Source organism: Rhinatrema bivittatum, chromosome 1, assembly GCF_901001135.1.
Source record: "Rhinatrema bivittatum chromosome 1, aRhiBiv1.1, whole genome shotgun sequence".
In the NCBI taxonomy this organism is placed as follows: domain Eukaryota; kingdom Metazoa; phylum Chordata; class Amphibia; order Gymnophiona; family Rhinatrematidae; genus Rhinatrema; species Rhinatrema bivittatum.
In genome coordinates, this window is record NC_042615.1 from 445,374,944 (window position 1) to 445,399,234 (window position 24,291).

A 24,291-nucleotide genomic window follows, 5' to 3' on the forward strand; every position below is an offset into this window, starting at 1 on the left:
ACCCTTAGTCTGACCCAGTTTGGCAATTTCTTATGTTCTTATTCCCTCACTAACCACTGATTAATTTAAACCAGAAGTGGATGAGCCCGGAGCATTTTAGTGCCTTCACCTTCTCCGCTGTGGGGCCACTACATCGTGCTTTGAATGACGTCATGGAGAGGGCGCTCCCGCAGAGCGCCCGTCTCTGGCCTGTCCGGTTTAACTTAATTAGCTGTGTTCTGAGGGAGGGTCAATACGGTAATCGCACTAGCGCACACTTCCTTCCAGCCATAAGATGGCCGCCTTTAGTTATGCAAACACTAACACCCGTCCCTTCTCCCGTTTCCATGGTTTCCTGAAACGTGCGAGTCTAGCCGTGGTCGGGGGTGGAGAAGACGACGGTTCGTCTAGGCTTTCTCCGTCGCTAGCCTATCAGCGCAAGCTCTCTCCAGTTCCCTTCACCTGTGTGCTCCAGTAAGCGTACACGCTTCGGCGCATGCGTATCGGGGCGCGGCCTGCCTGTAGGCGCTAGACAACAGGGGGTCGGAGAGGGCTGGAAAGAGGCGCGTGGAACGCGCATGCGCAGGAAACAGCTGTCACCCACGCAGGACAACAAGTAGCGAGTATAGCAGAAAATTAGAAAGCGAGAAAAGGGGGGAGCGGCAGCGGCGTGTCGCCGGTAGTTGAGAAGAACGTGAAGTGGCGCATCTGTGCCGCCGCCTTTACTGTACAGGTAGCACCAACATAAAGAGCTATTTAAGCTTGGGCGGAGAAAGGGCTCGAGTGTTTGCGTAGAAGCCGTGAGACTATTCATTCTCTTCCCCAGAATTGTACCCCCGCGGGTGGTGGTGCTGGGAGGTTGCGGAACGGCCTCCGCCTGTATTTGATGTTGTGGTGAAACTCCTCTGGCGGGTGAGAGGTAAAGTGCAGGGCCTGCCCCCGGCTTCCCTGTCCGGGTTTCTTCTGTTGGCCAACAGCTTCCTGGCTTCTGGAAGAGCCAGAGAGAGGTTAGGGAGTGTGTGTGTGTTCGTGTATAACGGGGCAGGGAGCATGTGTGCCCCGGCCTCTCTCCTCCTCACGGCGGGGCGCTGGGTGTGCTGCTGCTGGCCCTTGCTTGGCCCCGGTAACTGCGAGCACGGAGCCGGGGGGATGCGCTCTCGAGCTTTTCACGACACACCCGAAGGTAGTTGCTGGGACGACGACTGCTAGGAAAGCTGCACTGGTCAAGCGTTGCTATAATTTATGGTGGCGCTATGAAAACTGTTCTTGAAAAAGGATGGCTTTAGTACGAGTTTCTGGATATTGTGATTTGTATTTTTATTATTGATGCATTGTTTTTTCGGTCGTAATGTTTGTGTTGATTTCATTAGAGATTGATTGTTTTTGTCCTATGTTTAATGACGTACTATTAACCCATGATTTTATTTATTGGTTTATATTTTTTTATGTATTGTATCATGCTGAGTACCGGCTTATCAATAGACAAGTTGAACCAAAACTGAAATTACATTATGTTTCTTGAATATGTACATGGTACATAGTGTTACTTTTGTTTTTTGTATTTTTAATAGCTGATTTTATTTTTGTGATCCAGAAAAATAAGGCTGTTCTGAACTGCAGTGTAAAAATACATCATGCTTTTTTTTTTTTTTTTGTTAAGTCCTTTCACTGGAAAGGTGATCTTAATTTTAGCTTTATGAACACTTTTTTTTTTTTTTTTAAGACTGTCATCTTTGTGGGATCTTAGAAGTGTGCACATTGCAAATAAAGTAAGCTTCACAGGTGTTGCTTGAAGGCAGGTTTTATTTGGTGCAGGAAGCTTGCAGTGTATGTTAACTTGTCCCCAACATACTATAGTGATACCTGTGTGTGTAGTTAAAGGTGGTGGCATTGTAACTACTGGACCAGTCTGTAACTTTATTTATTATTTTTATATACCGACATTCGATCTGAGATATCACATCGGTTTACATTCAAGTACTGTAGGTATTTCTCTATCCCCAGAGGGCTTACAATCTAAGTTTTGTACCTGAGGCAATGGAGGGTAAAGTGACCTGCCCAAAATCACAAGGAGCGACAGCGGGACTCAAACTTGACTTAATATGGCAGTGCAGAGTTCCAGCTCCTACCATACATGCTGTTTAGGCATGGCTTTATGGTTTAGTTATTTGTTATGTAACTTTACAATTATGAACATTGCAGAGATGTCTGCTGTAGCAAAAATGACAAGGAATCAAGTGGCATTTTATAGACTAACCTATTTATTGAAGTGTAAAATTTCAGGGACAGTTCCCTTTGTCAGATTTATTAATTGGAGTATTTTATATACTGTCGTTCCATGTGAGAATCTCTAGTTCACAATGGTGTACAGGGTTGACACAAACATAAGATGAATTACAAAGATAGGCAAGCGCACAAGTGATCAGTGTAAACATTCTAAAGCTAAGGGTGTACTTCAAAGACAGACACAACATGCAATCCTAGCTAGATTATGGGGGTTGAGAATAAGGGGGGTAAGGTTCAGGACAAACTTCAGTTATCCAAGTCAAGGTGAGTTGGATATATCAAACAGTAGGCATTAGTGAATAGCCAAGTCTTCAGGGTTTTTTAAAATTTCTTATTGTCTGTTGTTTCTCTGGCATTGAGTTCCATAGCTTTGGGCCAGCAATTGATATCGCTCGGTCTCTAGTTTGTGTGAGATGAGAATTGCTTATAGTCGGGATTTCCAGTAGGCCTTTATTCTGGGATCTAAGAATTCGTGTGGGAATTGGTTTAAATGTTATTCCCATCATATCATCCAGATTAATGTTGAATATTATTGTTAGAACTTTGTATAATAATCTTGAATGTACAGGGAGCTAATTCAATGTATCAGAGTTGGGGTGATGTGGTTATATTTCCTTGTTCTAGTCAAAAGTCTGGCTGCGGCATTTTGCAGTAGTTGTAGTAGTTTTAAGTGACTAGCCGGAAGACCTAGAAGTAGGGAATTACAGTAATTTAGGTTATAGAATATTAGAGATTGTAATGCTGTTCTGAAATCCACTGTGCATAGTAAAGGTTTCAGTCAGCTTAGGATTCGCACAGCTTGTAGAAACCGCATTTGATCAGTTTGCTAATCTGGGCTTTCATTGTTCGATTTTAATCGCTATTTGGACTCCTAGATCTCTACCTTGAGTTGCTGGGATTAAATGGGGATTTCCAAGATCAATACATGGTGGAATAGTTTTTAGTGGATTTCGGCTCAACCAAATGAATTCTTTTTTTTTTTCGGGTTCATGGAGAGTTTTAGATGGGCAAGTTTTTTCTTTTGCACATGAAATGGACAGTTAATATGAAGGCTGCCCAAACTTATAACACTATAGCAGTCATATGCATAAAATTGATAGCAGATATGGGAAACCTATACAAAATATGCATCAAGCATCTAAACTCTTACATTCTTTAAAATGTGTTCTCTCATTCTGCCAATTACTAGCTAGGCAACAAAATATTAGGTGTTTTGAATCATAAGAACACAAGAAATTGCCATGCTGGGTCAGACCAAGGGTCCATCAAGCCCAGCATCCTGTTCCCAACGGAGGCCAAACTAGGCTACAAGAACCTTGCCAGGTCTGACCCAGCATGGCAATTTCTTGTGTTCTTATGATTCAAAACACCTAATATTTTGTTGCCTAGCTAGTAATTGACAGAATGAGAGAACACATTTTAAAGAATGTAATAGAGTTTAGATGCTTGATGCATTTAAACTCTATTACAAAGGCTAGCGTTAATTTCTGCCGGCACCGGGAAAGTGTACAGAAAAGCAGAAAAAACTGCTTTTCTGTACACCCTCCGACTTAATATCATAGCGATATTAAGTCAGAGGCCCAAAATAAAAAAAATAAATAAATTAAAAAAAAAAAAATTTAAATCGGCCGGTGGGTCGGAAGACGGACGCTCAATTATGCCGGCGTTCATTTTCCGAATCCATAGCTGTCAGCGGGTCCAAGAACCAACGCCGGCAACATTGAGTGTCGGCTGTCAAACCCGATGACAGCTGCCACTCCTGTCAAAAAGGAGGCGCTAGGGATGCCTCCTTTTTGACAGGAGAGTGGCCTGTGCGCACGCCAGGAGAGCGGGCGCTCTCCCGTGACTTTTACTGAATCGGCCTGATTCTGTTTGCTTTTTTGAATCAGAGAAAGTTACTCTTTCCTATATGTTTTGTTTGTTTGTTTATTTTTATATATCGTCATTTAGACAAGCTTAATCTTTTTTCAATGAAAAATCTGCAGTAAAGTATGTTACAAAGAATAAATACAGTGCCTTGTGCCTGAAAATAGATTTAAAGGTAGTGGATATAAAGCATGTTTAAAATGCTATACACAATGTAATAAATTAAACTGAACTGTGAATAAGACTATAATCAATTGTGGAATAAGGTTCTAGTTTTGCAGAGTGGTTAATGATGGATGAAATCTAAATTTTTATTTGACCATTCCAAACACAGGGTCCAATAATTGAGAAGGCTTTTCTGTAAGGTAAATTGCCCTGTGGCAAGCAGTATGTATTACCATTTACATATTTGATAATTCCATATGGCATTTTGCTTTAGTAATAATTCTGTACCATGAGAAGTACTCGGCACAGGACATGTCATGTTTAGAATCACCTCTGCATTTTATATTCCTTGGTGTTTTGTAGTAATAGTTTAAAAAATACCATGAGGAAAATTTTCATCTTAGTCCTAAAGGCAATGGTTCAACCATATGGTGATGCTCACCGGGGAACACAATTTTCGTTGAGTTAGATCTGACACTTGTTTTTGACTAACTTTTGACATCTGAATCAAAAAATGACCCCAGTTTTTCTCTCACGTCAACTTTTTAAGGTACAGGATACCCCCCCTTTGTCCCCAAAATCATACAAAATGTACATACAAAGGAAATAAAAGAAAAAAAATCACCTGAATATACTGTTTATTTAGTTATTTTATTTATACAAAGGCTATATATTGTTACTGTAAGTCAAATTGTGTACAAGTAGTATAGTAAAGTTCTGCTACCAAACATACATAATTAAGGTAAAAATGTATGCTTATAGCTTTTCCGGCAGTGTTCAGTCTGTGGACAATCTCGCCTGATGCTCCAACAATAGTCAGCCATCATATGTACATCCCATCTACCCTGCTACCGTGCCTCCATGACCTTCAAATCTTGGTGGAATCGTTCACCTTGCTCATCACTGACTGCACCAAGGATTTTCGGGAAGTTAGCAAGATGGCTATGCAGAAAATGCTCCTTGATGCTCATGTTTGCAACAAAGCATTTTGAAGCTGTCCAAATGTTTCTGGACAATTTTGGTATTCTGTGCTCATGTATTTCCAAGAAAGTCCTTGACAAGGTTTTTGAATGACAACCAAGCATTCTTTTGGAGTTCTGACATTGTCCCGATGAAATGTTCATCTTTAATGAGCTGTTGAATCTGTGGACCTTCAACACACCGGCCTTTATCTTTTCAAACGACTGCCTATTACCATAAAACACACCCCTTTTCCTATCGCATGAGATATTTAGTGTATTTTGATAAATCCAGGCCTAAGATAGGCTGTAGAGAAAAAACTTGACGTGATAGAAGAAAACTAACTGCGGTTTTGAAATCAGCATGCCTATTTAAGTCTAAAACAGCTGAAAAATCGAACTCAACAGGAATTCTGTTAAAAATTGTTCCCCAGTGTAATGAACAAGTAGGGAAAGAATGCAGAGGTATGGCTTCAGAAATGTTCGTGTTTTTTTTTTTTTCTAGTACAGATTTGTGGAAGGGTTGTTGAGTTGCTTACACTTTCAATACATGCTGCACTTTTTTTTTTTCCCCAGTTTTTTCCAAACTTGTTCAATTCTTATTATTCTAATAACATAGATGAGAGAGATCTGTTAGGACTGCTTCAAAATAAACACTTTTCTCTGAGGACAGGCAGGATGGCAGTCCTCACATGTGTGCGACCTCATCAAATGGATCCTGGTCCAGAACTTTGATCTAAAAAATTCTAGAGCTTTCAACCTTGCCCTATTGAGCATGTGCAATTATAGTTATCACCCCCCTTTTTTTTTAAATTTTTTTTTTTATGGAGCTGTGTGGTTGCTGGAACTATGTGGTCACAGTATTCAGCTTTGCTCTCACAATTTTTAATGTTACGTTTTGTTTTTTTTTCCTGGAACTGCAGCTGTTTCTTTTTCTCTTCCGTATGTAGGTTTTTTAATTTTAACTTTCTGCCAGCTGCAAGGTGGGCCTTAGTTGCCGTGCAACCTGCCAGAATAATCTTATTCTTTAATAAATACTGCAATTTAGTTTGTGTCCTCTCCTTGTTCTGTCTGTTTTTGTGCCTCTGTCTGGTGCTGCCGGGACTGATGGAATGCAGTCCCTGGGCGATCCATGTAGGCCTCTGAGCCTGAGTTCTACCTGGGCCAGAATTTCATGTTATTTCACTGATCAAGCGATGGTGCAGACAGTGAAGGGATTGAGCTCATCCTCCCCCACATTCTAAGGAACTAGTCTCTACTGGCATGAGCCCTGGACGACAAAGCCTCCCGTCCTGCTTGCCACTGCTGGTAGTGCAGTCCTCTTATGAGAGAGGGTGAGCAAGAGCCTGGGCAAGCAGTGTTGATGCTGCACCTCCGGTGCTGTGCCTGATAATGATTGCCCATGCACACCTGTGCCAGAGCACCAGTGGTTGATGTGTCAATGTCAGCACAGTGTCAGGGACCATAACTGCCTTTAGAGTGCCATGTAGGTGTCTAGGTACCCTCGATGCTGTAAGTACCATCAAGTGCAGTGCATGTTGTCTATTTTCCTGGCTGGGGATGGGAAAGCCTTTCTGTGCTGTAGGTGTCAGCAGCTGCCATAGACACCATAGAGTGCCATGGGCTCTCAGTGTTCTGGAGGATTGGCACCATCCCAGGTGTCAGCGTGCCATGGGCCTCATTGCGGTGTAGAAGTGTTACTGACCTTGTGTCATGGTACAGATTGCGTTGGGGACCAGGGCTGCCATTGAGAGCCGTGGTTGCCCTAGACTCCATTGGAGCTGCTCTTAATGCCATTGAGGTGCATGGCTACCCTTGAGGCCATCAAGGTGTGGGACCAACTTTGAGGCTATCAAGCGCCATGGGGGCTAACGGGTCTGCTTGCCAGTGATGTCATTCATGGCTGCTCTCGACATTTGAGCACCATCACTGCCAGGGGGCACTGGAATTGTTGTCGAGTACCTGGTCGCCCTTACGGCTGTTAACTGAGAGCCCTCAAGTGCCAGGGGTGCCTGCAGCACAGTCTAGTGCCAAGGTCGCCATTGACCCAAAGCATCCAGAGAGCACCATGACCCAGTGCCCTAAAGGCTATAGAGTGCTGGGGGTGCCAATGAGCCCCCTTTTTGGTGTCCAGAAGTGCTATCTATGGCATAAGGCTGTCTGGTGCTGTTGGAACTGATGCTGTCTGGTGCCTGGAGCTGCTGTACCAGCGCCAAAGGCACTGGGGCCATGGGGCATCTCAAGCCCCATGGGGCCACAAGCACCATCTGTGCTACGAAACACTGAGTTGCTACCAAGCAGTGGAGTTGCTGTTGAGGCTATAGTCAGCCATAGGCACTAGCATGGATGCCATCAAGTCTACAGCATCAATGTCCTTGGGCATATAGCTGAGCTGAGGGGAATGGTCACGGACACAGGCCATCATCTGTTCTTTTTGGCACTGATGCTGCATCATCGGAACTGCCAGAACATAGACTCTTTCAGGCACTAGTCTCCATTGGTGCTGCCAACCCTTGGATATTTTCGCAAGTCAACTGCACCTTCAGGCACTATGACAATGGGTGACTTCTGGCTGTTGTCATCTGTAAGCACCTGGGGCACCATCAATAGTATTGTATGTCATTGAGTATGCCAGGCACCAGTGGTGCAGTCAAACGCTGTTGGAATTCCATGTGGCATTGTTGATGCCTTAGATATGATCTGTCGCATGTGAGCACCAAGGGTGCTTTGTCACAGAGAGTGCCGTTGTCATTTTGGGCACCGGTGGATGCAATCAGATACTGTAGGGCACCACTGCAGAGCACGACGGGCAGAGTCTGTTTCCATGGTCTTCCCTTCTGCTGTTATGACGGAAAGGGCAATGAGCCATTCACGATCCTTATTCAGGGTACTGGACCACATGATTCCTTTGGGAAAATATACATAATCATGGCCTTGGGTATTGACACCTAGGCCAGCTTTGTTGGGCAGTCTGTTTCGAGATCAGCTAGGGTATTGGTGGTATATCTTAGTGTATACCTGCATGGAACAGTACATCACCTTTTTCTGGTTTGTTTTTTTTTTTTTCCCCACCAAGCTCTGGCCAGTACTGCCTTTACCTTTTCATACTTTGCTGGGTTGACCAAAGTGCCTCTCTGCTCACCTGAGCTATCCTGTGCATAGGATGGATAGGCCTACCCTAGACAGGGTGAGCACCTGGTTTTGGCACGGATCCCTCTCTCCTTCAGGTGCAACCTCTAAAGTTGGTTCTGATTCGTAGGTGGTGAAACTGTACGCATGGTGCTGCAGGTAAGCGTCTGGGCATGCCTAGATCGGCTGCCGATCTTTCCAGTGGGGATCCAGATAGCATGAATGATGAAACGGATCATTTCTCCCTGAAGGATGGAAATTCCTCTGGGATTGGAACTGTTTAGAACTAGGTTGCAGTTCTTTCATAAAGATGAGTTACTGGCCCTAATTTCCCAGACATTGAGGAAGTTGGGACTGAATCCATGTCTGAGCCAAATAAAGATCTCATATTATGGAAGCCATTCAAGAATTAATTGATCTTGAGTGGGGCGCCCTGGAAGCTAATTTCAAAGGGGAACGTGTTTTGGAAGGCCTGTGCCCCTGGGATATGGTTGCATGAGAGCAAAGATGGAAACGCTTTTGTGTGTTGTCATGAAGCGGACGACTATCCTCGTAGAAGAGGGAACAGCCTTAAGAGTTGAGGCTGTCCTTAAGCAGGTCTTTGAAGCATTAGCAGTGAGTTTTCAGATAGCTTCCTGCTTTTCCCTAGTTATTCACTCTTGTTTATTGCTCTCCCAGAAGGTCAATAAACATTGGGCAGTGTTGGAACCAGCAGCTGCCTTTTTTGGCAGATGTGGGCTGTGATTGGTCAGCCCCTTGATCACAGGAGTGACTTCAGTAAAATCAGCTAGGCGTTAGCTATGGCTGAGAAATTGGTCAGCCGATGCAACCTTAATGTCTAACCTTACGAAGTTGCTTTTAAAAGGTTTGCTCTTGTTGGAAGTGAACTGGAGGAGATGTCCAATAAGTAGGAGTATAAACTAATTTAGTTTGATAAGGAATAATTCACAGACACAAATTGATAACTATGTTTAATAAACAGATTGGTAAAATTTAACTTGCTATATCTTTTCATGTTTCTTTAATATACACTTAGAATATACTTTATGATAAAACAATAATAGTACAGTATATAATTCCTTATCCTATTATCTCAGGATCCTTTTAAGAGAAATAAAGAATAAATGCAGAGTACGTTTCCCAGATCTCTATACTTAATTAATATTGTATCAAATACTTGCAATGTAAGTTTTAGCTGGCCAGGCTATTGATAACCCACAGTCGGGAGGTTAACACTGTGCTACAGGATGATGTCTTCTGTGTGCGGCTCTCTCCCTCCCTCCTAATTGATGATAATGTTGCACCCTGTTTTATAGTTTCCCAAATGCAATCACGGACAAATGTTCCTTTTGTCATATATGGTTTTGTACCAGAATAGCCCCAGTCGAATAAGAATCAATTATTAAATCTTGTGTCTTTCTGGTTCACTAGTATCCATTGTATCAAATACAATATTAAAAAAAAAAAAAAAGAAATCAAAGAAATAATCACCCCAGAGGAGAGCCCCCAGTTCCTCTATTACCAGAGGATGAGAAACAGGCACCCAGGCCTTCAGTATGAGGGTTCTTACAAGGGGAGTCGCACGTTTTCGACCCTACAGAGGAGTGGCTTTTCAGAGGACTCAACTTTTGGGTAGATTCCAGTCCTTTGTCTCAGGCTGCTCAGACGAGGCGCAGGTTCTTGGAGTGGAGTACCCAGAACTTCCCAATGAAAGTGTGCTGACCCTCCTCCAGGTTTTTATCGGAGGTGGGTCGCGATCACAACAGACAAGTGGGTTCTGGAAGTGATATGAGATGGCTATGCGATGTTCCTCAAGTTGTGTTTATGGTGTCTCCTTCAACTCTTCGCAGTGAGAGTTGTTAAGACTTCACAGCTTGTGGGCTGTGGTTTCCTTACCCATGTCTCAAAAAAAAAAAATACAAGCCACTATTCCATTTATTTTATTGTGTCCAAAATGGAGGGATCTTTTCATCCTGTTCTGGATCTCTATGGCGTCAGCAGTCATTAGCGTGCGACTTGTTTTCGCATGGTAAGCTTTAACTCTGTAATAATGGCAGTACAGTCGGGGGAGTTTACTGATTTCTCTGGATCTGTCTAAGGCATATCTGCATATCCGCTTTCAACTAGAACTCCAATGTTTTCTGTTTTTCACGTTTTTGGGATACCATTATCAGTTTCAAGCCCTATCTTTTTGGTTTGGCACTGCACCCAAGACTTTTTTCCAAGGTTGTGGTGGTGGTGGCAGCGGAGTTGAGTAAACTTAGGATCCTGGTATACCCGTACTTGGATGACTGGCTGATTTGGGCCAGGAGTCTGGAAGAGAGCCTCCAGGTCTCATGCAAGATGATCTCCTTGTTGCAGAAGCTAGGTTAGGTCAAGAGCAATCTTTAGCCAATAGTGTCGTTGGAGTATCTTGAAGTTCAGTATGACTCGAAAAAAGGGGCAGGGTGCCGTATTCAAAAGCTGGTGGCGCAGGTGCAGATATTGATGAACACGATTCAACAGACAGTGTGGTCCTGTCTTCAGGTGCTTGGATTGATGGCGGTGACCCTGGAGGTAGTGCCATGGGTGAGGGTGCATTTGCATCCTCTTCAGCATACTCTGCTGGTTTGTGGGAGCCCACAGTCTCAAGATTATTTGATTTTGCTTCTCCTGCCGATAGAGGTCTGCTCTTAACTACAGTGGTAGTTCAGAGCGGATCATCTAAGGAAAGGCATTTCCCTAAGATCACCAAACTGGCTAGCACTCTCGATAGATATCAGCCTACAGTTTTGGGGTGCTCACTGTCAGAAACTGACAGTGCAAGGGCGCTGGAGTGCAGAATGATTCTTTGGAACATCTATCGGCTTGAAGCCCATGTGGTTCCGGTTGATATGCTGGAGGTTCAGAGACAGATTGCAGAGTTGAGCAGTTCGGATAATGTTGAATAATACAACAACAGTGGCATACATCAATCAGCAAGGAGGAGCCAAAAGCCAGTAAGTGTCGCAGAAAATAGCCCAACTTATGGAATGGGGAGGAAGTGCACCTTCAGCAGATCTCTGCCTCATACATTGAGAAAAAAACATTGTGAGAGTAGACTTTCTTAGCAGACAGGATAATGGGAATTGTGAAACGAGGCGTTTCAGATTAATGGTGGATTGCGGTGTGAAGATTCCTCGATTCTTTAGTTGTAGGAGAGATCCAAAGTCCTTAGGCATCGATCCCTCCTACTGGAGTGGCCAGAAGACGAACTGTTGTATGTCTTTCCCCCGTGGCCCATGTTGGGCAGAATGATTCAGAAGATCGTCTGTCAGGGGGATGGTGCTTTTGGTGGCACCTGGTTAGTCCAGAAGAATGTAATATACAGACTTACGAAGATTCCTAGTGGACTCTTCCCTCTGGTTTTTCGGTACTCAGGGATCTACTGGGACAGGGGCCTCCTTTTTCATGAAGATCTGACTATATTGTCTTATGGTATAGTCCTGGAGATGACTCTGTTGCTGTTCTACGGTGGTGATTCAACAAATTAGAAAATACAGAGAAACATAGAAACATAGAAATGACGGCAGAAGAAGACCAAACGGCCCATCCAGTCTGCCCAGCAAGCTTCACATTTGTAGAGAGCAGTGATGGAGCTGCAACCAAGTGAAATATCAAGCTTGATTAGTTAGGGGTAGTAGGGGTAGTAACCGCCGCAATAAGCAAGCTACACCCATGTTTATTTGTTTTACCCAGACTGTGTTATTCAGCCCTTATTGGTTGTTTTTCTTCTCCCCTGCCGTTGAAGCAGGGAGCTATGCTGGATATGCGTGTAGTATCAGTTTTTCTTCTCCCCTGCCGTTGAAGTAGAGAGCTATGCTGGATATGCGTGAAGTATCAGTTTTTCTTCTCCCCTGCGGTTGAAGCAGGATATGCATTGAAAGTGAAGTATCAGGCTTATTTGGTTTGGGGTAGTAACCGCCGTAACAAGCCAGCTACTCCCCGCTTTGTGAGTGCGAATCCTTTTTTCTTCTCCCCTGCCGTTGAAGCAGAGAGCTATGCTGGATATGCGTGAAGTATCAGTTTTTCTTCTCCCCTGCCGTTGAAGCAGAGAGCTATGCGTGAAGTATCAGTTTTTCTTCTCCCCTGCTGTTGAAGCAGAGAGCTATGCTGGATATGTATTGAAAGTGAAGTATCAGGCTTATTTGGTTTGGGGTAGTAACCGCCGTAACAAGCCAGCTACTCCCCACTTTGTGAGTGCGAATCCTTTTTTCCACATTTCCTCTTGCTGTTGTAGCTTAGAGTGATGTTGGAGTCACAGTAACCATGTGTATGTTTATTGAATAAGGGTATTATCTCCAGGCAGTAGCCGTCATTCTGGCGAGCCACCCACTCTTTATTGACGGCCTCTTGATTTTATGGATCCACAGTGTTTATCCCACGCCCCTTTGAAGTCCTTCACAGTTCTGGTCTTCACCACTTCCTTCGGAAGGGCATTCCAGGCATCCACCACCCTCTCCGTGAAGAAATACTTCCTGACATTGGTTCTGAATCTTCCTCCCTGGAGCTTCAAATCGTGACCCCTGGTTCTGCTGATTTTTTTCCTATGGAAAAGGTTTGTCGTTGTCATTGGATCATTAAAACCTTTCAAGTATCTGAAAGTCTGTATCATATCACCTCTGCTCCTCCTTTCCTCCAGGGTGTACATATTTAGATTCTTCAATCTCTCCTCATAAGTCATTTGATGAAGACCTTCCACCTTTTTGGTCACCCTTCTCTGGACTGCCTCCATCTTGTCTCTGTCTCTTCGGAGATACGGTCTCCAGAACTGAACACAATACTCCAGGTGAGGTCTCACCAAGGACCTGTACAAGGGGATAATCACTTCCCTTTTCTTACTTGATATTCCTCTCTCTATGCAGCCCAGCATTCTTCTGGCTTTAGCTATCGCCTTGTCACATTGTTTCGCCGACTTAAGATCATTAGACACCATCACCCCAAGGTCTCTCTCCTGCTCCGTGCACATCAGCCTTTCTCCCCCCATCGAATACAGTTCATTCGGATTTCCACTCCCCATATGCATGACTTTGCACTTCTTGGCATTGAATGTCAGCTGCCATGTCTTCGACCACTCTTCCATCTTCCTTAAATCCCGTCTCATTCTCTCCACTCCTTCCGGCGTGTCCACTCTGTTGCAGATCTTAGTGTCATCCGCAAAAAGACATACCTTACCTTCTATCCCTTCCGCAATGTCGCTCACAAAGATATTGAAAAGGACCGGTCCCAACACCGATCCCTGCGGTACACCGCTTAAAACCGCTCTCTCTTCAGAGAGAGTTCCATTTACCATCACACATTGTCTTCTGTCCGTCAACCAGTTTGCAATCCAGGCCACCACCTCTGCACTCACTCCTAAGCTTCTCATTTTATTCACCAGTCTCCTGTGCGGGACAGTGTCAAAAGCTTTGCTGAAATCCAAGTAGATGACATCGAGTGCTCTTCCTCGATCCAATTCCTTGGTTACCCAGTCAAAAAAGTCAATTAGTGTCTCTAGAAAACTTTTTTCTATATTAAGGACCTTCATACCATCTTGCGGATACTGGAGCAACAATCTTGTCTGTCAGTCTTTTCACCACTCAAGGTACACTTTAATCATCGGTCCAAAGAACAATTGAGAGAGAATTGGCATCTGAGACATGGTGGAAGGATGATAACTAATGGGATAGTGCCATAAAGGGGTAGATTTTAAGAGGCGCGCGAACAGCCTACTTTTGCTTGCGCATCAGACTCAAGCAAAAGTACGCTGGATTTTAGTAGATACGCGCGGAGCCGCGCGTATCCACTAAAATCCGGGATCGGCGCGCGCAAGGCTATCGATTTTGTATAGCCTGCGCGCGCGAGCCGCGCTGCCTCCCCCCGTTCCCTCCAAGGCCGCTCCGAAATCGGAGCGGCCTCGGAGGGAACTTTCCTTTGCCCTCCCCTCACCTTACCCTCCCTTCCCCTACCTAACCCACCCACCCGGCCCTGTCTACACCCCCCCTTTACCGTTGTCGGGGGATTTACGCCTCCCGGAGGGAGACGTAAATCCCCGCGCGCCAGCGGGCCTGCTGCGCGCCGGGCCGCGACCTGGGGGCGGGTATGGAGGGCGCGGCCACGCCCCCGGGCCGTAGCCACGCCCCGTACCCGCCCCCAAAACGCGGCCGACACGCCCCCGAAACGCCGCGTCGACCGGGCCCGCCCCCCCGACACGCCCCCGACACGCCCCCCTCCGAAAACCCCGGGACGTACGCGAGTCCCGGGGCTCTGCGCGCGCCGGGAGGCCTATGTAAAATAGGCTTCCCGGCGCGCAGGGCCCTGCTCGCCTAAATCCGCCCGGTTTTGGGCGGATTTAGGCGAGCAGGGCTCTGAAAATCTACCCCAAAGAGTACAAATCATATTGCAATGATGTGGAGGAGCAACTTGGTGGTGGTGGGAGGGCGGAGGTGATTTATGTCCAGGATGGCATAGAGTCTAACAGGATAAGGATCCTGCAAGAGACCAAAAGCACAATAGAATCTTTATGGGTAGAAATCCCATATGTGTCGGAAGAGTATAGTTAAAGGAGAACACTACTGTCCATGTGGCCAAAATGATAAGATGGATGATTAAATGCTGAGAGAAATTAGGGAAGTTAACCAAATTGGTAGTACAGTAATAGGAGATTTTGATTACCCCAATATTGTCTGGGTAAACGTAATATCGACACATGTTAGAGAGAGAGTTTCTGGATGGAATAAATGACTGCTTTACGGAGCAGTTGTTTCAGGAACCTACGAGAGGGAGCTATTATAGTTCTAATTCTTAGAGGAGCGCAAGATTTGTTGAGAGAGGTAACTGTGTGGTGTGGCTGCTTGGCAGTAGTGATCATAACATGATCAAATTTGAATTAGTGACTGGAAGGAAGACAATAAGTAAATCTATGGCTCTAGCACTAAACTTTCAAAATGGAAACTTTGATAAAATGAGAAACAGAAAAAAAAAGTGAGAGGTGCAGCTGCAAAGATTGCGTATAACGTGTGGAGACTGTTTGTTTAAAAAAAAACCAAACAAACAAACCCCAAACCCCCCATTTTAGAAGCGCAGTCCAGATGTATTCCATGCATTAAGAAAGATGGAAGGAAAGCTAAACTATTGCTAGTGTAGTTAAAAGGTGAGGTGAAAGAGGCTATTTTAGCCAAAAGATCTTCCTTTAAAAATTGGAAGAAGGATACATACATCTGAAGAAAATAGGAAAAAGCATAAGCATTGGCAAGTTAAATATAAAACAATAAGACAGGCTAAAGGAAAATTTGAAAAGAAGTTGGTCATAGAGGCAAAAACTCATAATATAATCTTAAAATATATCTAAAGCAGGATGCCTGTGAAGGAATTGGACCGTTAGATGATTGAGTGGTTAAAGGGCCACTTAGGGAAGATAAGACCATCGCGGAGAGACTAAATGAAATCTTTGCCTTGGTGTTTACCAAGGAGGATGTTAGGGAGATACCCATTCCGGAGATTATTTTCAAGGATGATTTTTCAGATGAACTGATCCAAATCAAGGTTATCCAAGAAGATGTAGTAGGCCAGACTGACAAACTGAATTGTAGTAAATTATCTAGACCAGATAGTATACATCTCGAGGTTCTGAAAACTCAAATGACATTTCAGACCTATTACAAATAATTTGTAATCTGGCATTAAAGTCAATCTTTGTACCTGAGGACTGGAAGGTGGCCAGTGTAACCCTGATATATAAAAAATGCTCCAGAGGTGATCTGGGGAACTATAGACTGGTGAGCCTGACTTCAGTGCCAGGAAAAATTGTGGACATTTTATATAAAAAATAAAATCACAGAACATATGGATAGACATGTTTTAATGGGACACAACCAGCATGGATTTACCTTAGGGACGAGTTGAATCACAAAGGTGCTACCTTTTTTTTTTGAAGTAGTGAATAAGCATATGGAGAAAGGCGAACCGGCAGATGTGGTGTATTTACATTTTCAGAAGCATTTGACAAAGTCTCTCATGAAAGGCTTCTTAGAAAACTAAAAAGTCATAGGATAGGAGGCATGTCCTTTTGGGGATTGCAAACTGGTTAAGACAGGAAACAGAGTGTAGGATTAAATGTTCTGTTTTCACAGTAAAAAAAGGTAAACAGTGGAATGTCCCAGGGATCTATACTCAGACTGGCTTTTAATATATTTATAAATGATCTGGAAATGGGTATGACGAGTGAGGTAGTCAGATTTACAGATGACACAAAATTATTCAGAGTAGTTAAGACACTAGTGGATTGTGATAAATTGCAGGAGGACCTTGCAAGTCTGGAAGATTGGGAATCCAAATGACAGATGAAACATAAAGGGGAAAAATAACCCATGCTGTAGCTACACGATGTTAGGTTCTGTTTTTAGGAGTTACAATTCAGGAAAAAGATCTGGGCGTCATAGCTGATATTACATTGAAATTATAAGCTCAGTGTACTGTGGTGATCAAAAAAACAAACAATGTTAGGCAATATTAGGAAGAGAATGGCAAATAAAACAGAGGATGTCATAATGCCTCTGTATTACTCCATGGTTAGACTGCACCTTGAACACTGTCTGCAGTTCTGATCACCGCATCTCAAAAAAGATATAGTTACACTGGAGAAAGTACAGTGAAGGGCATTCACAATGATGGGCATGGAATGGTTCCCCTGTGAGGAAAGGCTAAATAGATTAGGGCTATTCAGCTTGGAGAAGAGATGGCCGAGGGTGGGATATGATAGAAGTCTACAAAATCTTGAAAGGACCTGATTAGTTGAACATGAATTGGTTATTTATTCTTTTCGATAATACAAGGTCTAGGGGATACTCCATGAAGTTAGCATGTAGCACACTCTCTATGCACAATTAAGTGGAAAGTGTTCCACAATAGTGGAAACTGTTCTAAACATCAAAATCACAGAACATATAGAAAGACATGGTTTAATGGAACAAAGTCAGCATGGCTTTACCCAGGTCAAGTCTTGCCTCACAAATCTGCTTCACTTTTTTGAAGGAGTTAATAAAATGTGGATAAAGGTGAACCGGTAGATATACTATACTTGGATTTTCAGAAGGCGTTTGACAAAGTTCCTCATGAGAGGCTTCTAGGAAAAGTAAAAAGTCATGGGATAGGTGGCGATGTCCTTTCGTGGATTGCAAACTGGCTAAAAGACAGGAAACAGAGAGTAGGATTAAATGGGCAATTTTCTCAGTGGAAGGGAGTGGACAGTAGAGTGCCTCAGGGATCTGTATTGGGACCCTTACTTTTCAATATATTTATAAATGATCTGGAAAGAAATACGACGAGTGAGATAATCAAATTTGCAGATGACACAAAATTGTTCAGAGTAGTTAAATCACAAGCAGATTGTGATAAATTGCAGGAAGACCTTGTGAGACTGGAAAATTGGGCATCCAAATGGCAGATGAAATTTAATGTGGATAAGTGCAAGGTGATGCACATAGGGAAAAATAACCCATGCTATAATTACACAATGTTGGGTTCCATATTAGGTGTTACAACCCAAGAAAGAGATCTAGGTGTCATAGTGGATAACACATTGAAATCGTCGGTACAGTGTGCTGTGGCAGTCAAAAAAGCAAACAGAATGTTGGGAATTATTAGAAAGGGAATGGTGAATAAAACGGAAAATGTCATAATGCCTCTGTATCGCTCCATGGTGAGACCGCACCTTGAATATTGTGTACAATTCTGGTCTCCGCATCTCAAAAAAGATATAATTGCGATGGAGAAGGTACAGAGAAGGGCTACCAAAATGATAAGGGGAATGGAACAACTCCCCTATGAGGAAAGACTAAAGAGGTTAGGACTTTTCAGCTTGGAGAAGAGACGACTGAGGGGGGATATGATAGAGGTGTTTAAAATCATGAGAGGTCTAGAACGGGTAGATGTGAACCGGTTATTTACTCTTTCGGATAGTAGAAAGACTAGGGGGCACTCCATGAAGTTAGCATGGGGCACATTTAAAACTAATCGGAGAAAGTTCTTTTTTACTCAACGCACAATTAAACTCTGGAATTTGTTGCCAGAGGATGTGGTTAGTGCAGTTAGTATAGCTGTGTTTAAAAAAGGATTGGATAAGTTCTTGGAGGAGAAGTCCATTACCTGCTATTAAGTTCACTTAGAGAATAGCCACTGCCATTAGTTTTGGGGTACTTGCCAGGTTCTTTTGGCCTGGATTGGCCACTTTTGGAAACAGGATGCTGGGCTTGATGGACCCTTGGTCTGACCCAGTATGGCATTTTCTTATGTTCTTATGTTCTTAAGTTCTTGCAGTTAGTGTAGCTGGGTTTAAAAAAGGGTTGGATATATTCCTGGAGGAGAAATCCATAAATTATTAATTACTAGGGAAAAGCCACTGCTTGTTGCCGGCATTAGTAACATGGGATCTATTTAATGTTTGGGTACTTGCCCTGGTATTTGTGATTTGGATTAGCCATTGTTGGAGACAGGATACTGGGCTTGATGGATCCTTGGTCTGATCCAGTATGGCTGATCTTACGTTCATAAGACTCAACTCATCAGACTGTTCTACCAACGCAGTAGTATGCAGCTCATCCTAGATCTGCAGTAGGAGGAGTCTGGTTACCTCAGACTCCCTCTAATTATGAGAGTTCTCACTCCTTCCAGGTTACTTATGGAGGATCTGTGTTTGGCGACACCGAATTTGATGTTCCGTAGTTCCACTTACCTCCAAAAAAACAAAAATATCTATTCAGATATTGGAACCTATGCGAGTCTACAGTTTCCACTGTGCCAGGGCAACAGACACATTAGTCACTTGACCAGATTAAGTACATAAGATTTGCCATACTGGTCAGACCAATGGTCCGTCAAGACCAGTATTTTATTTTTAGTACTGGCCAATCCAGATAAGTACATGCAGGATCCCAAGGGGTAGAACGATTCCTTGTTGCTTATCCCAGGGATAAGAAGTGGATTTCTGCAACTTCACTTTTAATAATGGTTTATGGACTTTTCTTGCAGGAACTTGTCTAGGCCTTTTTAAAACATGGCTACACTAATAGCTTTCATCACATCTTCTGGCAATGACTTCCAGAGCTTATGTGCTGAGTAAAAAAAAATATTTTCTCTTATTAGTTTTAAAAACAGTATATCATGAAGTTACTTCATTGTGTGTCCCCTAGTCCTTTTTTTTTTTTTTTTGAGTAAATCTCTTTAGCCTATTGTCATGGAATTGTTCTATCAGCTTTATCATTTTGGTTGCCCTTCTTGAATCTTTTCTAATTCTGCTGTATCTTTTTTGAGATATGGTACCAGAATTACACACAGTACTCAATCCGAGGTCGCACAATGGAGCAATGCAGAGGCAGTATATTCTGTTTTATTCTTTGTTCCTTTCCTAATAATTCCTAGCATTCTATTTGCTTTCTTGGCTGCTGCTGCACACTGAGGAGAAGATTTCATCAATTTATGAATGACACTTAGATCCTTTTCCTGAATGGAGTCTCCTAATGTGGAACCTTGCATTGTGTAGCTATAATTTGGATTTCTCTTCCCTATGAGCTTCACCTTGCACTTGTCCACATTAATTTTCATTTGTATGTTTGTTCTCTGTTTTGCAAGGATCTCGTGTAATTTCTCATAATCCTTTTGTGATTTAACAACTTTGAATAATTTTGTCATCGGCAAATTTGATCACCTTCCTTATTTCCATTTCTAGGTTATTTAATGACTATAATAAAAAGCAGTCATCCCAGAACATATCCCTGGGGCGCTTTCTGCTATTCACCTTTCTCTATTGGGAAAATGTACCATTTAGTTCTACTTTTTGTTTCCATCTTTTAACCAATTTGCAATCCACAACAGAACACTGCCTCATATCCCTTGACTTTTTAATTTTCTAAGAACTCTGGCTTACCTTTTACCACATTTATTTACGCCCTTAAAAAAAAAAAAAAAGTAGGAGATGGTGAGGCAAGGCTTCTCTTGTCTATATCCATGTTTGCTTTGTCCCATTTAAAGTATGCCTATCTATATGTTCAGGAATTCTGTTCTTTGATAGCTTCCACAATTCTGCCTGGCATCGACACAAGACTCACTGGTCAGTAGCTTACTGAATCATTCCTTGATCCCTTTTTAAAAAAAATATTGGCATTATACTGGCAACCTTTCAGTCTTTAGGTACCGCAGATGATTTTAATGATAGATTATAAATTACTAATAGGGTTGATGCAGAGTATCTTTCCCTCTCAACTCAGCCTCAACTTTCCACCAGTTACAATGGTGAGGGCTCAGGTTGGGACTCTAATCTTGTCTATCTGCCCAAACCCATTGGTGGAACCCGAAATTTGGGGTTCTTCATTATCTCACATGCTAGCTGCGGAGTCCAGAGGAGATTGACCAGGATGTATTCCTTCAGCAGCAACCAGAAGAACCTCCTGGATTGCCCTCTTTGTCATTGGAGTCCTAGTTAAGTGAGCCTGTGCCAGTAGTTCAGACAGACTCTACAGGTATACCTTCTGACCTAATTTGGGATCCTCTTGACCACACATATACTGTAAGTTTATTTGTAGAAATGGATGCCAAGCATCAGCCCCATCTTTTAAAGACCATCCTGCTCAGAACTGCTTGTTCGTTATCTTCAAATTCTAGATATCCCCTCAGAACCAGTGGCTCTTCAATCCAGAACAATGTATTACAAATGAGCATGTGTGAAACACCTGTTTCTGGCATCCCCAAGCTAGAAAGCTTGACCTGAAATAGTCCATGGGGTTCTGTGTCATTCAGCTGCTACACCAGTCAGTCTAATTTGCTATGGAAAAAAGGGCAAAAAAGACACAAATTCACTCAAACTTGCTTCCAAGGAAGGATCATAGACTGCTTGACAACTTTTTCAAGAGTTTTTCAATGCCCCATGCTTACTGCTGGCATCAATATTCATCAGTTCTATATGGTGGAATACCTCTTCAACTGCATCCAGAAACTTAAGCCTAAGGGAGGTGGTAGTTGTTGCCAACTACTTTTGTATACAAGAAGACATCAGTCACTATCTTATTTTGTGCATGAGTCCTTTGACTAGGTTTCGCATACCACCTCAGCCTCAATCAGGGCTAGACATCTGGCATGGCTGAGAGAGCATCTTTTGAAGATGCCCATAAATAGTTGGTAGATCATCTTTGCTTAAGTGACGACCTGTTTGGCGAAGAGTTAAAGATCAAAATGTAGCTGTGCAAACTCTCTCGACGGTTCACAAGCAGCTCTCTACTTTGAGATGTTCCTTCTTGTATAAGTGACTGCTACCACAGATGACTCTACTCTTCTTTTTTTTTTTTTTTCAGCAGTACTATCTGTTGCCTCTTCTGGAGCAACGTAAACAGCCACTTCCAACCAGACTGAATTAGCCAAAATCCATGCAGCAGGCCCAATCCAAACCTGGGCCTAGTTTTTGATTATCCTTAGCCCTGTGTTCCAGTGGAGGGAAGAATCCAGACCTTTTTAGAAATATGGCGTTGCATAGCCAAGGACCTCTGGGACCTCAGGATTGTGCCATCTGGATACCGTTTGCATTTCTTCTGTCTACAATCCCTCCGACATCGTGTGATTCTGAATCCAGATCTGTCACCTATCACTGCTTTGCTTAGTCCACTCACTTCTTCAGCAATGAGCGAGAGTGCCATTCCCTGTGTCCCAACATGGGTATGGCTTCTATGCCAGATATATCCTCATCCCCAAGAAATCAGGAGAATTGAGACCCATTCTTGATTTCAGACACTTGAACAGGCATCTACTCTGAGAAACTCAAAATGAATTCCCTCAGTACGATCCTTCCTTACATATTGTAATGGGAAGTATGTCTCATTCTCTAAGCCAGACAAGAGTAAAGCTTTAATGGAATCGAGTAAGAATGAAAAAGGCTGGGGGAGGGGAAATGAGATATCACAAAGAGCCCAGAGATATATAGCAGGAAAGGCATGAGAGTCTAGAATCAGGTGCTGACCTAATTAGGGAGGAGGAGCACAGGAAGGGAGAAGATTAGTGAAAACGGTGAAGAGAGGAGCTAAACAGTATCTCTCCAGCTACAAGGTTAAAAATAATTTACTTGGCTGTTGATTTTCCAAACTGAGAGAGAAGAGTACTGTCCGGGGAGGAGCAGGTCAGGCTGCAATGGGCATGTAAAGAGGAAGCTTACAGCCTGATTATCCTGCAGGTGGGTAGTGACATTCCACCCCAGAAAATAGCTGTGCTGGGGGGGAAGTGAAAGCAAGGTTTCTGTAAACAAAGTCTAAGCCTTGTGCAGGCAGCCTTAAGCTGGGGAAGTAAGCACTGGTATATGAACTGTAGGAATAAACAGCCGTACTGTAGAAGATGGCAGGGCTATACTAAGCTCTAGATTAAGGCTGTGAAGGACCAAGGTGCTATACACTATGCAGAGAGATAAGCCCAGTTAAGTGGAAGTTCTGTTGGGACCTGATTTTCAACCTAAGCGATGTCTATGAAGCAGAACAGTTGTAGTTGATTTGTCCTAGGATACTGCAGTGGGACTCTGCAACTGGAAATTTCTGCTGTGGAGTGAATAGAGATACAAAGAAATGGAGCTCTACAATACAGAATGATGAATGGACATGTGCCCTGCACCAAAAGGGTACGTAGGCTAACACATACATAATCCATCCATCCTTCCCATTGGCACTACCTTCATTTCAAGATGGATTCTTCCCAAAATGCCTCACAGTGGTAGTGGCACATCTATGTCATCAAAGAATATCGGTTGCCTATACCTGGATGGCTAGCTAGTCACAGCAGGTTCTTTGGAGGAAGAAATCCATTCCCTGCACAAGATAATTTGACTTTTACAACACTTGGCCAAGACCGAACTACTACTCCTCATCTCCTTGGACTATAATAAACTTTCCCTCCCTGACCCCCACTCCCGCCGCAGCTGCCCAAACCAGAGACCTCTGCGTAGTACTGGACAACTGACTAAACCTAAAAAAATTTGTTAACACCACAACAAAGGACTGCTTCTACAAATTACAAATCCTGAAAAAATTTAGACCACTCTTTCAATTCTATGTCTTCCGGACAGTCCTCCAAGCTACCCTTTTTTCAAAAATCGACTACTGCAACTCCCTCCTTCTAGGCCTCCCCGAATCTACCACTAAACCCTTGCAGATGCTTCAGAATGCCGCCACTAGAATCCTAACCAACTCCAGCCGAGGAGACCATATCACACCCATCCTCTGGAATCTCCATTGGCTCCCTATCAGCTTTAGAATCCTTCATAAGTCTCTTATTCACAAAACCATTCACAATTGGCACTCGCTTGAGCTAAAAATCCCGCTACAACTCCATACCTCAAAAAGACCAATTAGAACTGCTTATAAAGGAGCCCTACACGTTTCCCCTCACAAATCCATTCCTCACACCTCTATTAGGGAACGCGCCTTCTCTACAGCTGGGCCATCCCTATGGAACATACTGCCTCCAGACCTACGCCAGGAACACTGCCCAGTGACCTTTTTAAAAAAAAAACCAAAAAAAACCCCCAAAACAAAACTAAAGACTTGGCTGTTCAAACAAACCATTTAATAGGTAACTCTATATTCTTCACTCTATATTTTATGGTTTTAACTGGTATCTTTCATTTGCTGCCTCTCACCATTGTGAATTATTTATGTATACTCAACCGTTCCGCTCCCCCTACAATTGTGTTCTACATATTTATTTTGTACATACTTTGGCGATACTTGTCTCATTCAGCCGCTCCTCTGGACTGTTGAGCTCTACATATTTATTTTATGTATAATATGGCTCCGCTCCACCCTCCTTATATTATGTGCTACATAGTTAGCTTGTATTTACTATGGCTATAACCTGTATCACTCATCTGCTCCTCCTTACTGTT

At 43.2% G+C, this 24,291-nt stretch overlaps 1 protein-coding gene across 13 annotated transcripts in view; it reads left to right on the top strand.

The window, feature by feature from the left end:
- Window positions 1-511: 511 nt before the first annotated feature.
- The window catches only part of KDM4C (lysine demethylase 4C), a 1,194,550-nt gene continuing 1,170,770 nt past the window's right edge, over window positions 512-24,291 (top strand). For 5 of the 13 annotated variants that reach the window (XR_003857317.1, XR_003857316.1, XM_029605175.1 and 2 more), the window contains exon 1: window positions 514-712. The gene's annotated coding sequence lies outside the window, so the exon portion shown is untranslated. Of the gene's footprint in view, window positions 713-776; window positions 987-1,024; window positions 1,163-24,291 lie in introns of those variants that run through there. The other 8 variants (XR_003857320.1, XR_003857321.1, XM_029605222.1 and 5 more) reach the window with 5 other exon arrangements.